The 9697-nt window shown below is 38.6% G+C and overlaps 1 protein-coding gene across 2 annotated transcripts in view; it reads right to left on the bottom strand.

Moving 5' to 3' along the window:
- The window catches only part of SLC39A8 (solute carrier family 39 member 8), an 80373-nt gene that overhangs the window by 17941 nt on the left and 52735 nt on the right, over window positions 1–9697 (bottom strand). The window lies entirely within an intron of this gene.

Here is a 9697-nt window from a genome sequence, read left to right as displayed (position 1 = left end):
ACCAAGCTGATGTTCTGAGGTTTGCCAACACTTGATACACACCGAAAATACTTCCAATCATAGAGGGGAAAAGACACCATCCTTGGACTTTCAAATCCATATAATCTGTTGTCTACAGACCACATTATGGATGGAAAAATACAGTTGCTTTCTTGACTGCCCCTTCCTGAGTTTGTTACATTTCACAAAATGTAATTTTAGGACCAGAAGCTCATTTGAGGTTATGGATGTATTTAAATATTAGAACACAGTAACACTTTATAGAAAGATGTACATCTCGATTTTTCTCCAGTATCATTTTATACCAGCATCTGCTGTACCCCAGCTACTCTGACCTTCTTTCTATTCCTAAAACCCACCAAACTCTTTCCCACCCTGCAGACCTAGGACTGGCGGTTTCCTCAGCCATGACCTTCTTCTCCCTCATCTTTGCATGGATAGTTGCTTCTTATCATTCAAATTTTAGCTTAAATATGTCCCTCACCACACAAACTAAAGTAGCCACTCAGACATCATCACATCACCAACTTTTAATTTCCTCAATATCATATGCAACCCTAGGACACTGAGCTGTGAGTCCCATTGGAACAAAAAGAGTACCAGAAAGCAGGAACATATTCTAATTTGCCACAATGTATTTCCAAAAACATAGAACAGAGCCTGGCACCGGGCAGGTGATCACAGGATACATGACAAGTGAGTGAATGACAGAATGAATAAATGAATGTCAGCCTCTTGCCTTTTAATGTAGCTTCACTGATTTGACTTATAGACTAGAACGTCAATCAGAACATGAAATGTTATCACAAAAGAAGTCCCAATTTAAGATTGCCATTATTGTTTTAATATATAAGTTACATGACTCTGAAATTTTTGTCAAAGTCACCAAAACTACAAAGAATCCAGAGAAGATGTGGACTGTTTCTTCCCGGTAATGGATTTTTGCCATTTTACTTCCCAAAAGTAAAACAATCTCTGGGTCTCTGGGGCACCTGAGTGGCTCAGTTGGTTAAGCATCTGACTCTTGGTTCTGGCTCAGGTCATGACCTCATGGTTCAGGAGATTGAGCCTGGCATTAGGCTCCACGTGGACAACATGGAGCCTGCTGGGGATTCTCTCTCTCTCTCTCTCTCTCTCTCTCTCTCTCTCAAAATAAATAAATACGCATTTTTAAAGGAAAAAAAAAGGTAAAACAATCTCTAGATTTAGGTGTTTGTTTTGCAGCCTAGAAAACTATTAATGATGATCCCTCACTTCAGTTTTTCTGATATGCACCTTATTACCTACTAATTAAAGCAGATGAACTAGAAAGTATCAGACCAGAGACCTGCAAGGTTTACTGAACCTACAAAGATAATCTTTATTGGTGCTTTCTCAGCTATGGAACTTTTTTTGACTATAATCTACTTTCACTAAGTTGTTCTAAAGGTTAAAAAAAAGTCATTTTCTTTTTTTTATAATTTATTTATTTTTTAATTGACATCCAAGTTAGTTAGCCTACAGTGTAACAGTGATTTCAGGGGTAGATTCGTTAATGCCCCTTACCCATTTAGCCCATCCTCCCTCCCACAACGCCTCCAGCAACCCTCTGTTTGTTCTCCATATTTAAGAGACTCATGTTTTGTCCCCCTCCCAATAAGGTTTTTTTCATTAAGCAATTCAATATTCCTAAGTAGAAGATTCAATGAAATAAAGTTTGTTCTTTTTTTACTGTTAATACTCTGATGCCTGATAACAAAAATAAAAAGCAATAATTTCCCAACCATTTTAAAAATAACTGGGCTCACACATTGGGCTCTCTCTTTTCTACTGATAAGAACTCAAAATTTATCTGAATAGATTGGTCCACTGACTAATATGGCAAGCAAAGGTAAAAACAGGAGAAAGTCACTACTTAACGAAAATAAACGAAGTCATTAACTTAATTGGAATGAGAGCCTCAGAAAAGGTCTGAAATTCCCTATCTAAAAAGGAGGCATATTGTAAAATCAAATTTCACCACCCAGTCAATGCTCTGACTCTAATTTGTTGGTACATTTGTTACAGGGTGCCTGGGTGGCTCAGTGGGTTAAGCATCCGACTCAGTTTTGGCTCAGGTCATGATCTCACGGCTTTTGTGGGCCAGCACATAAGGCTCCAGCATGGAGGCTGCTTGGGATCCTCTCTCTCCCTCTCTAGCTGCCCTTCCCCCACTCATGCTGTCTCTGTCTCTCTCAAAATAAATAAACTTAAAAAAATTTTTTTTTAAAATGAGCATCTAATTTGGTCTTCAGACACCCTCAATTATTTTTTTTATTGACTAAGATTATCAGTGAAGTATTAATAGTTTTAAAAGTGGTATTCTTGATCTGGACACGTGCCTGAGACATAAAAATGAATATGTATGAATAGAGAGACAGATAAATATCTACAGATGAGTGTGTGTGTGTGTGTGTGTGTGTGTGTGTGTGTATGACAATCTGCTAATATTCTACTATATAGTATAGTACTACCAAACTCAAAAAACATCTTGGCAAGTCCACACGTCATTTGCAAGATGCTTTCACTTTGTGATCTTTCTAATTTAGGATCTTTATTTAAAAATATATGGAGTAAATATAACCCGGAATAACCGAATATAGGATAAAGTCTATCTCCCCAAGTACTTCTCCCTGGGACATAAATTCCATTTATTACAATAAAACAACTCAAGCTTTGACATATTTTCCATCATGCAATCTACTGAGTAAAAATTACTTACCAGGTCTTGATCCATTATTCCCAAACTGCAAGATGGAGCATGTAAAGAATATAGCACTTTATAAGTATTTTCAAATGATAGCAGAAGTCAAAGAAAAGACAGAGGCCTATTTTGGCAAGTCCAGTATTTATGACATTGAACATCCTTTATAATGCAATCTTTAAAAATTTTGAAAAAAACTGATGTTAAAGACACACCAGGAATAGAACGTGTATTTAAATTCTTCCATTGCTTATGCTGGTTTGCAACTGGGCTTTCTTTACAATAGAATTAAGCAACTTTCTGATGTCCAGAATAATTTACTTGAACCTCTTAAATTTCTTCCTCCTTCATCAAAAGAAAAATGTGTTGACATCCATTCTCATTTTTTTTTACCAATCAGCATGCATGACAGAGCAACACAGAAATTTTTCATTATACTAATAGGGGGAAAATTAACTTGACATCAAGCTTAATTGAGTAAAACCTCACTAATTCTTCTAAATAGGGATAAGTCCTGCTTGATTAGTGAAAGCAATTTAGTACAGAACATGTTTAGATAAATACACTTTTATTGCTTTCTACAACTCACACCAGCAAATGGCTCCCACAGCAAGCGTGGTGGGGGGTGGGTAGAGGTCCTGAAGAAAACCTGCCACATTGTAGGGATAAAACTAATGTAGCGTATTAATTACCTAATCACAACTCAGTTATTATTTCTTTAGGTCACTTAAAAACCTTAGGAGCACCTTGCCTTATGAGAATTATTCAAAACAATTTTTACAGACACTACCAAGATAGTCTACAGCCCAGCATGTAGCCCAGCATATAAACAAAATATAACAAGTCATAATTCATCAGCTACGACAGATTGGTAGAGTCAAAATTAAGGAGGTTTCACTGTGCAGGCAATCCTCAACTCACTACAAGTTGTATTTCAGAAATTCACTTGTAAATTCATTGTTAGACATCGGAACTGATTATAGCAATGTTCCCCCAGCCCTTAGGATGTTAGTGTCATGTGTACCGAAAGGAATATGGAATTGGGAATCAGGACCCCAGAAGGGGATTTCATCATAGCTTCGCCATTTATCATCTGGGTGAACTTGAGTGAGTGACTTAAGCGTCTTTAGTTACTCATCTGTAAATAAATTTAATACCTATTTCACAGGCCTGTTGTAAGAATCCAACATAATAAGAGCTGTAAAGTACCTACTATTCAGTGCTACCTACTTTCACCCCTAGGCATTTCTTTTCTTCTTTCAAGTATCCCTCTACACCAGAGGGATTATCTAGGAGGTTCTAGAAGCACTTCAATGGGTTCATGAACCCCTTTATATTGTACATAATAATTGGTGGGCATGTATATTCTTCTGTTGCAAAAGTTAATGTGCTTCATCAAAAAGATTCCTGAGGGGAATGATTAAGAATACTCTATAGGCACATTTCCCTAAATTTTTCAAAATTTTAAATGGCCAAATATTTAAAAATAATAATTGGAAGTATCCTCTGCATCTCGGTTACCATTTCACCAAATCTTATTTACCTAGCAGCCTCCCACCCACCCTTTGAGTTGGGTACAAGCATCGGGGCGCCTGGGTGGCTCAGTCAATTAAGTATCTGACCCTTGATTTCAGCTCAGGTCATGATCCCATGGTTCATGAGATTGACCCCTGTGTCAGGCTCTACACTGACCAGCACGGAGCCTGCTTGTGATTCTCTCTCCCTCTCTCTCTCTGCCCCTCCCTCGTGCATGCTCTCTCTCTCATTTTGTCTCTCAAAATAAAGTAAACTCTAAAAAAAAAGATGGGTACAAGCATCACCTTCTCAGGAGAGTACCCATGCCGACTTCACTTGGATTGCCACCCACCTTAATGTGTGCCACATCTTTCTTGGCAACTGTGCGTACCTCTACTACAGTACTCATCACACTACAGTACAATTTTTTTAATGTTTATTTATTTTTGAGAGACAGCATGAGCTGGGGAGGAACAGAGGGCGAGGGAGACATAGAACATGAAGCAGGCTCCAGGCTCTGAGCTGTCAGCACACAGCGTGACGCGGGGCTTGAACTCATGAGCCGTGAGATCATGACCTGAGCCGCTTAACCAATTGAGCCACCCAGGCGCCCCTACAATTTTTTTTTTACATGTCTATAAGTACCTTTAAGGAGTACCAAGTACATGATAGATGCTTGCTTGTCAAGTAGGCAAGAATTTTTTTCTCACATTTTTGTGATTTCGATTTCTCACATTTTTGTGATGTTTGGATTTCATTAAAAGTATTCATTTTATGGGCAGAAAACATGAATAGACACTTCTCTAAAGAAGACATCCGGATGGCCAACAGGCACATGAAAAGATGCTCAACGTCGCTCCTCATCAGGGAAATACAAATCAAAACCACACTCAGATATCACCTCACGCCAGTCAGAGTGGCCAAAATGAACAAATCAGGAGACTATAGATGCTGGCGAGGATGTGGAGAAATGGAACCCTCTTGCACTGTTGGTGGGAATGCAAATTGGTGCAGCCACTCTGGAAAGCAGTGTGGAGGTTCCTCAGAAAATTAAAAATAGACCTACCCTATGACCCAGCAATAGCACTGCTAGGAATTTACCCAAAGGATACAGGAGTACTGATGCATAGGGGCACTTGTACCTCAATGTTTATAGCAGCACTCTCAACAATAGCCAAATTATGGAAAGAGCCTAAATGTCCATCAACTGATGAATGGATAAAGAAATTGTGGTTTATATACACAATGGAGTACTACAGGGCAATGAGAAAGAACGAAATATGGCCCTTTGTAGCAACGTGGATGGAATGGAGAGTGTGATGCTAAGTGAAATAAGCCATAAAGAGAAAGACAGATACCATATGTTTTCACTCTTATGTGGATCCTGAGAAACTTAACAGAAACCCATGGGGGAGGGGAAGGAAAAAAAAAAAAAAAAGGAGGTTAGAGTGGGAGAGAGCCAAAGCATAAGAGACTGTTAAAAACTGAGAACTGAGGGTTGATGGGGGGTGGGAGGGAGGGGAGGGTGGGTGATGGGTATTGAGGAGGGCACCTTTTGGGATGAGCACTGGGTGTTGTATGGAAACCAATTTGACAATAAATTTCATATATTGAAAAAAAAAGTATTCATTTTAGCTGATGAGAAGCATGCAAATCAGGAAGTAACTTAGCTGTGTTAAAAGCACTCTGCATATGACTGCTCTAAGTTCAAATTAATCCTGACCTCTCTGAAACCCAGTTTCCTCATCTGTGAAATGTACATAATCCCGCCTACCAATCGAGGTTGTGCATGAATAGTGTTTGTTAAGTACTGAGTATATTCCCTGCATGTGCTGGGTACCACCGTCGTCACACACCAACTACCACCATCACCATCACTGCTGTCAATTTTTCAGGAGTGACAAGTAATAGAAATCTGACATGTACTTGACACTGACTATGTTTTAGAGACTAGAGAAAAGAAACTGTGCAGAAACAGCTTTCCAGGAAGGAGAATGCAAAATCATGTTTCTGGAACTTCAGCATAGGAGCAAGCTACTTCCATATGTGACGGCCTGGTTCCTTGCACTTTCCATCCTCTAAAGGTAGCAGGCATGCCATTCTCTCTGTCTGCAACAGTCTGGAACTCTACCCAGATGGACTATTGCTCTCTCTGTCTCACATCTGTGCAGAGCGGTGCCCACATCTGTGGGCCCTGGGCTATAAAGTTCAACATGTTCAACCCTGAAAGTAAAGACACAAGCTCAGGGCTGAGAATTCTGCCTTTCTGCCCAGCAATCTGTTATGATCTCTAGTCACCTCCCCCATATCAACAGAGTCCAATCCAAACCCTTTCCATTGTTCCCCAACCCCACACTCGTTCACTGCTACTTCCCCTTTGCCTGAGATGGAAGCCATCTGACACATACTCCTTCTCCTCTAACCACAGACATGTTCTCCACCTTCTACTCCATCTTGGAATAGAATTCTAATAGAATACAAATCGCTCCAGCATTGAATTCCATCTTAGAACTCTCCTTTTCGTGATTAACAGCTCCATCTGTTTACGAAGTCCCTCTTTGTTTCTTTTCTAGGAATTTGCTCCAACAGACATTCTTACCGTGACTTCCACTCTATTCTGTATCTTCAAGCTTTACCTGTCCACTCTAATTTCCTCCTTGTATGAAATCTCCCTTGGATTTCCCAAATCTTGTTTTTCCCTTCATTGAAATAGCTCATTCTCCTAGTCTTTTTCTGTACTTATCAAGTCTAGCTTTTCCTCTCCTTATATCCTCTCCTTACATGTATTGCAGGATAATACCTCCAACAGTAGCTATATCTGGCTTCAGAAGCATTGAAAATGTATGTATTATTTACCAAAGCCTTTTCTGAAACACTGAGGGAAGAGTTATCTAGCACACACTTTTAATATCCCTTTGTCTTTTCTCCTCACAGTTTTGGCCATCAGGCCAGATCCTCCCAATCTCCTCTTTCTTAAAAACTCTTCCAAAATTTTCTCTCCCACCCCACACCAGTTTTCCATCTTCAAATAAACTCATTATTGTGTAAGCTGATCTATTATTTTCATTCATTACCCTGTGCTTGGGCAATGTAAACAAAGACACATCATATCAAGTAGAATCTACTATATACCGGGGACCCACAGGGTTTCCTCTATTAACAGTTGGAAACACAGCACCACCCTATCCGCCACCCCCCCCAGACCCTGGCCATTTTCTCCCACTTTTTCTCTTTATTGTTCCTGTAGATAGCATTGCCTCGTGTACAGGACTCTGTCCACCAAAGCGCACCTAACAGACCACCAAAGTGGTCCACTTAATGAACCTTGACATTAGGATATTTCTTTTGAAAAGTAAGCAAATCAACATTACAATTCAATTCAACTGCCATCAGATCCTTTATTCAAACTTGCTATTTGGTTTTGTTCTCTGCAAACTGCCATGAAAGCTCTGTTCTCCTCTATTATTCTAGAAACCTTCATTAATACAGCTCTTAGCTGTAAATTGATCCCCGCGTTGAAATACGTCATCCATTTTTAAACCTTTAAAATGTTTTCCACCATATCTTCACAAGAGATAATGTGCATAAAATGCTCTCCTCTTTTCAGTTGACATGTGCTTATAAACCTGACATGTGATGCCACAACTGTCTACCAAATCTCCTGTCAAGAGTGGCTCGATTCTGCCATTGAAAGAGTGGACTTTGTGGCTTTGAGTCCATACACAATCCTGTCCACTGTTATCCTCACTTAACCTACCATTGCTTCCCAGGAATATGGTGATGTTTGACAGCATGGTGGTAGTAGTAATACGATTTAATATTTACTGCATACCTATGCTTATTTATTACTTCTAAAATATTTCGTTTAATCCTACTAATAATCATGACTGGTAGAGATTTTTTCAATTTACAGAGGAAGTAAGTTTTAGAAAAGTAAAGGAACCTGATTAGTTGTCAGAATCCAAATTTAAACTCAAATCCATCTGACTCAAGTTCTTTGATGAAGCAGTTTTTAAAGTTACTAATCAATTACCTCTAATGAACAACACTGTAGTCTAGAAATGACACAATCTTTGTGAGAAAAAATAACTTATTTATTCATTTACTCTTTCACCCTGATTGAACAGTCCTCAATTCTAAAAGCAAAAAATAATTCACTATTATAGATAATCCATATTTGGTTATAGTATAGAAAAAGAAAAAAAATCCAATAAAATCTAACACTGAGAACAACATTTAGTAAATTATGAATATGAAGGAACTTTCTTAATCTAATTTAAAATATCTATTAAAAAAATAAACTAAAGCAAGCAACCTACTGAATTTAAAAGCATTCCCATCGAACTCAAAAACAAGACATAAGGGGCGCCTGGGTGGCTCAGTTGGTTAAGCGTCCGACTTCGGCTCAGGTCATGATCTCACGGTCCGTGAGTTCAAGGCCCGCGTCGGGGTCTGTGCTGACTGCTCAGAGCCTGGAGCCTGTTTCAGATTCTGTGTCTCCCTCTCTCTCTGACCCTCCCCCGTTCATGCTCTGTCTCTCTCTGTCTCAAAAATAAATAAACATTAAAAAGAAAAAAATTATAAAAAAAAAAAAGACATCATTGCCAAAAAATTAAAAAAAAAAAGATATAATACTAACCATCACAATTTCTACTCAGCATTATCTCATGAATCCTTACCAATGTAATGAGGCAAGAAAAATAAGAGTTTTTTGGGCAATTAGAAAAGAAGGAAAAAATGTGCTTATTTGCTCTTCAATGTTTACATACAGAACCAAAAAAAGTAAGCAAATAAAACTCAAAAAATAGTAACAGAATTCAGCAATGCTACAGGATACAGTTACTTTTCAAAATCTGTCACTTCTGCATACAAGCAATAGCCAATTAGAAAGTATAGCAGAGGAACACCTGGCTGGATCAGTCGGTAGAACATGAGACTCTTGATTTTGGGGTTGTTAAGTTTGAGCCCCACGTTGGGTGTGGAGATTACTTAAAAATAAAAATATCTAGGGGCTGCTGGGTGGCTCAGTCAGTTAATTGTCCAACTCCTGATTTCAGCTCAGGTCATGATCTCATGGTTCATGGAATTGAGCCCCACTTCAGGCTCTGCACGGGCAGCACAGAGCCTGTTTGGGATTCTCTCTCTCCTTCTCTTTCTGACCCTCCCCCACTTGTGCTCTCTCTCTCGCTCTCTCAAAATAAATAAACATTAAAAAATAACAATAAAATAAAAACCTTTAAAAAATAAAAAGAAAATACAGTAGGAAGAAGATACCACTTAGAATACCTGCAAAGCTACAAAATAATTAGGAATAAATATATCTGAAAATCACAAAACAAGAAAAATCTGAAATATTATAAAGATGTCAGCTGTCCCTCAATTGATCTCTCAGTTCAATGCAATGTCAATAAAAATCCAAAAAAATCATATTGATATGGAAGAACAAAGATAAGTTTCAAT

Source organism: Panthera leo, chromosome B1, assembly GCF_018350215.1.
Source record: "Panthera leo isolate Ple1 chromosome B1, P.leo_Ple1_pat1.1, whole genome shotgun sequence".
NCBI classification, from domain to species: domain Eukaryota; kingdom Metazoa; phylum Chordata; class Mammalia; order Carnivora; family Felidae; genus Panthera; species Panthera leo.
The sequence above is the reverse complement of the archived record's forward strand: the minus strand, read 5'-3'. Positions and strand labels throughout refer to the sequence as shown.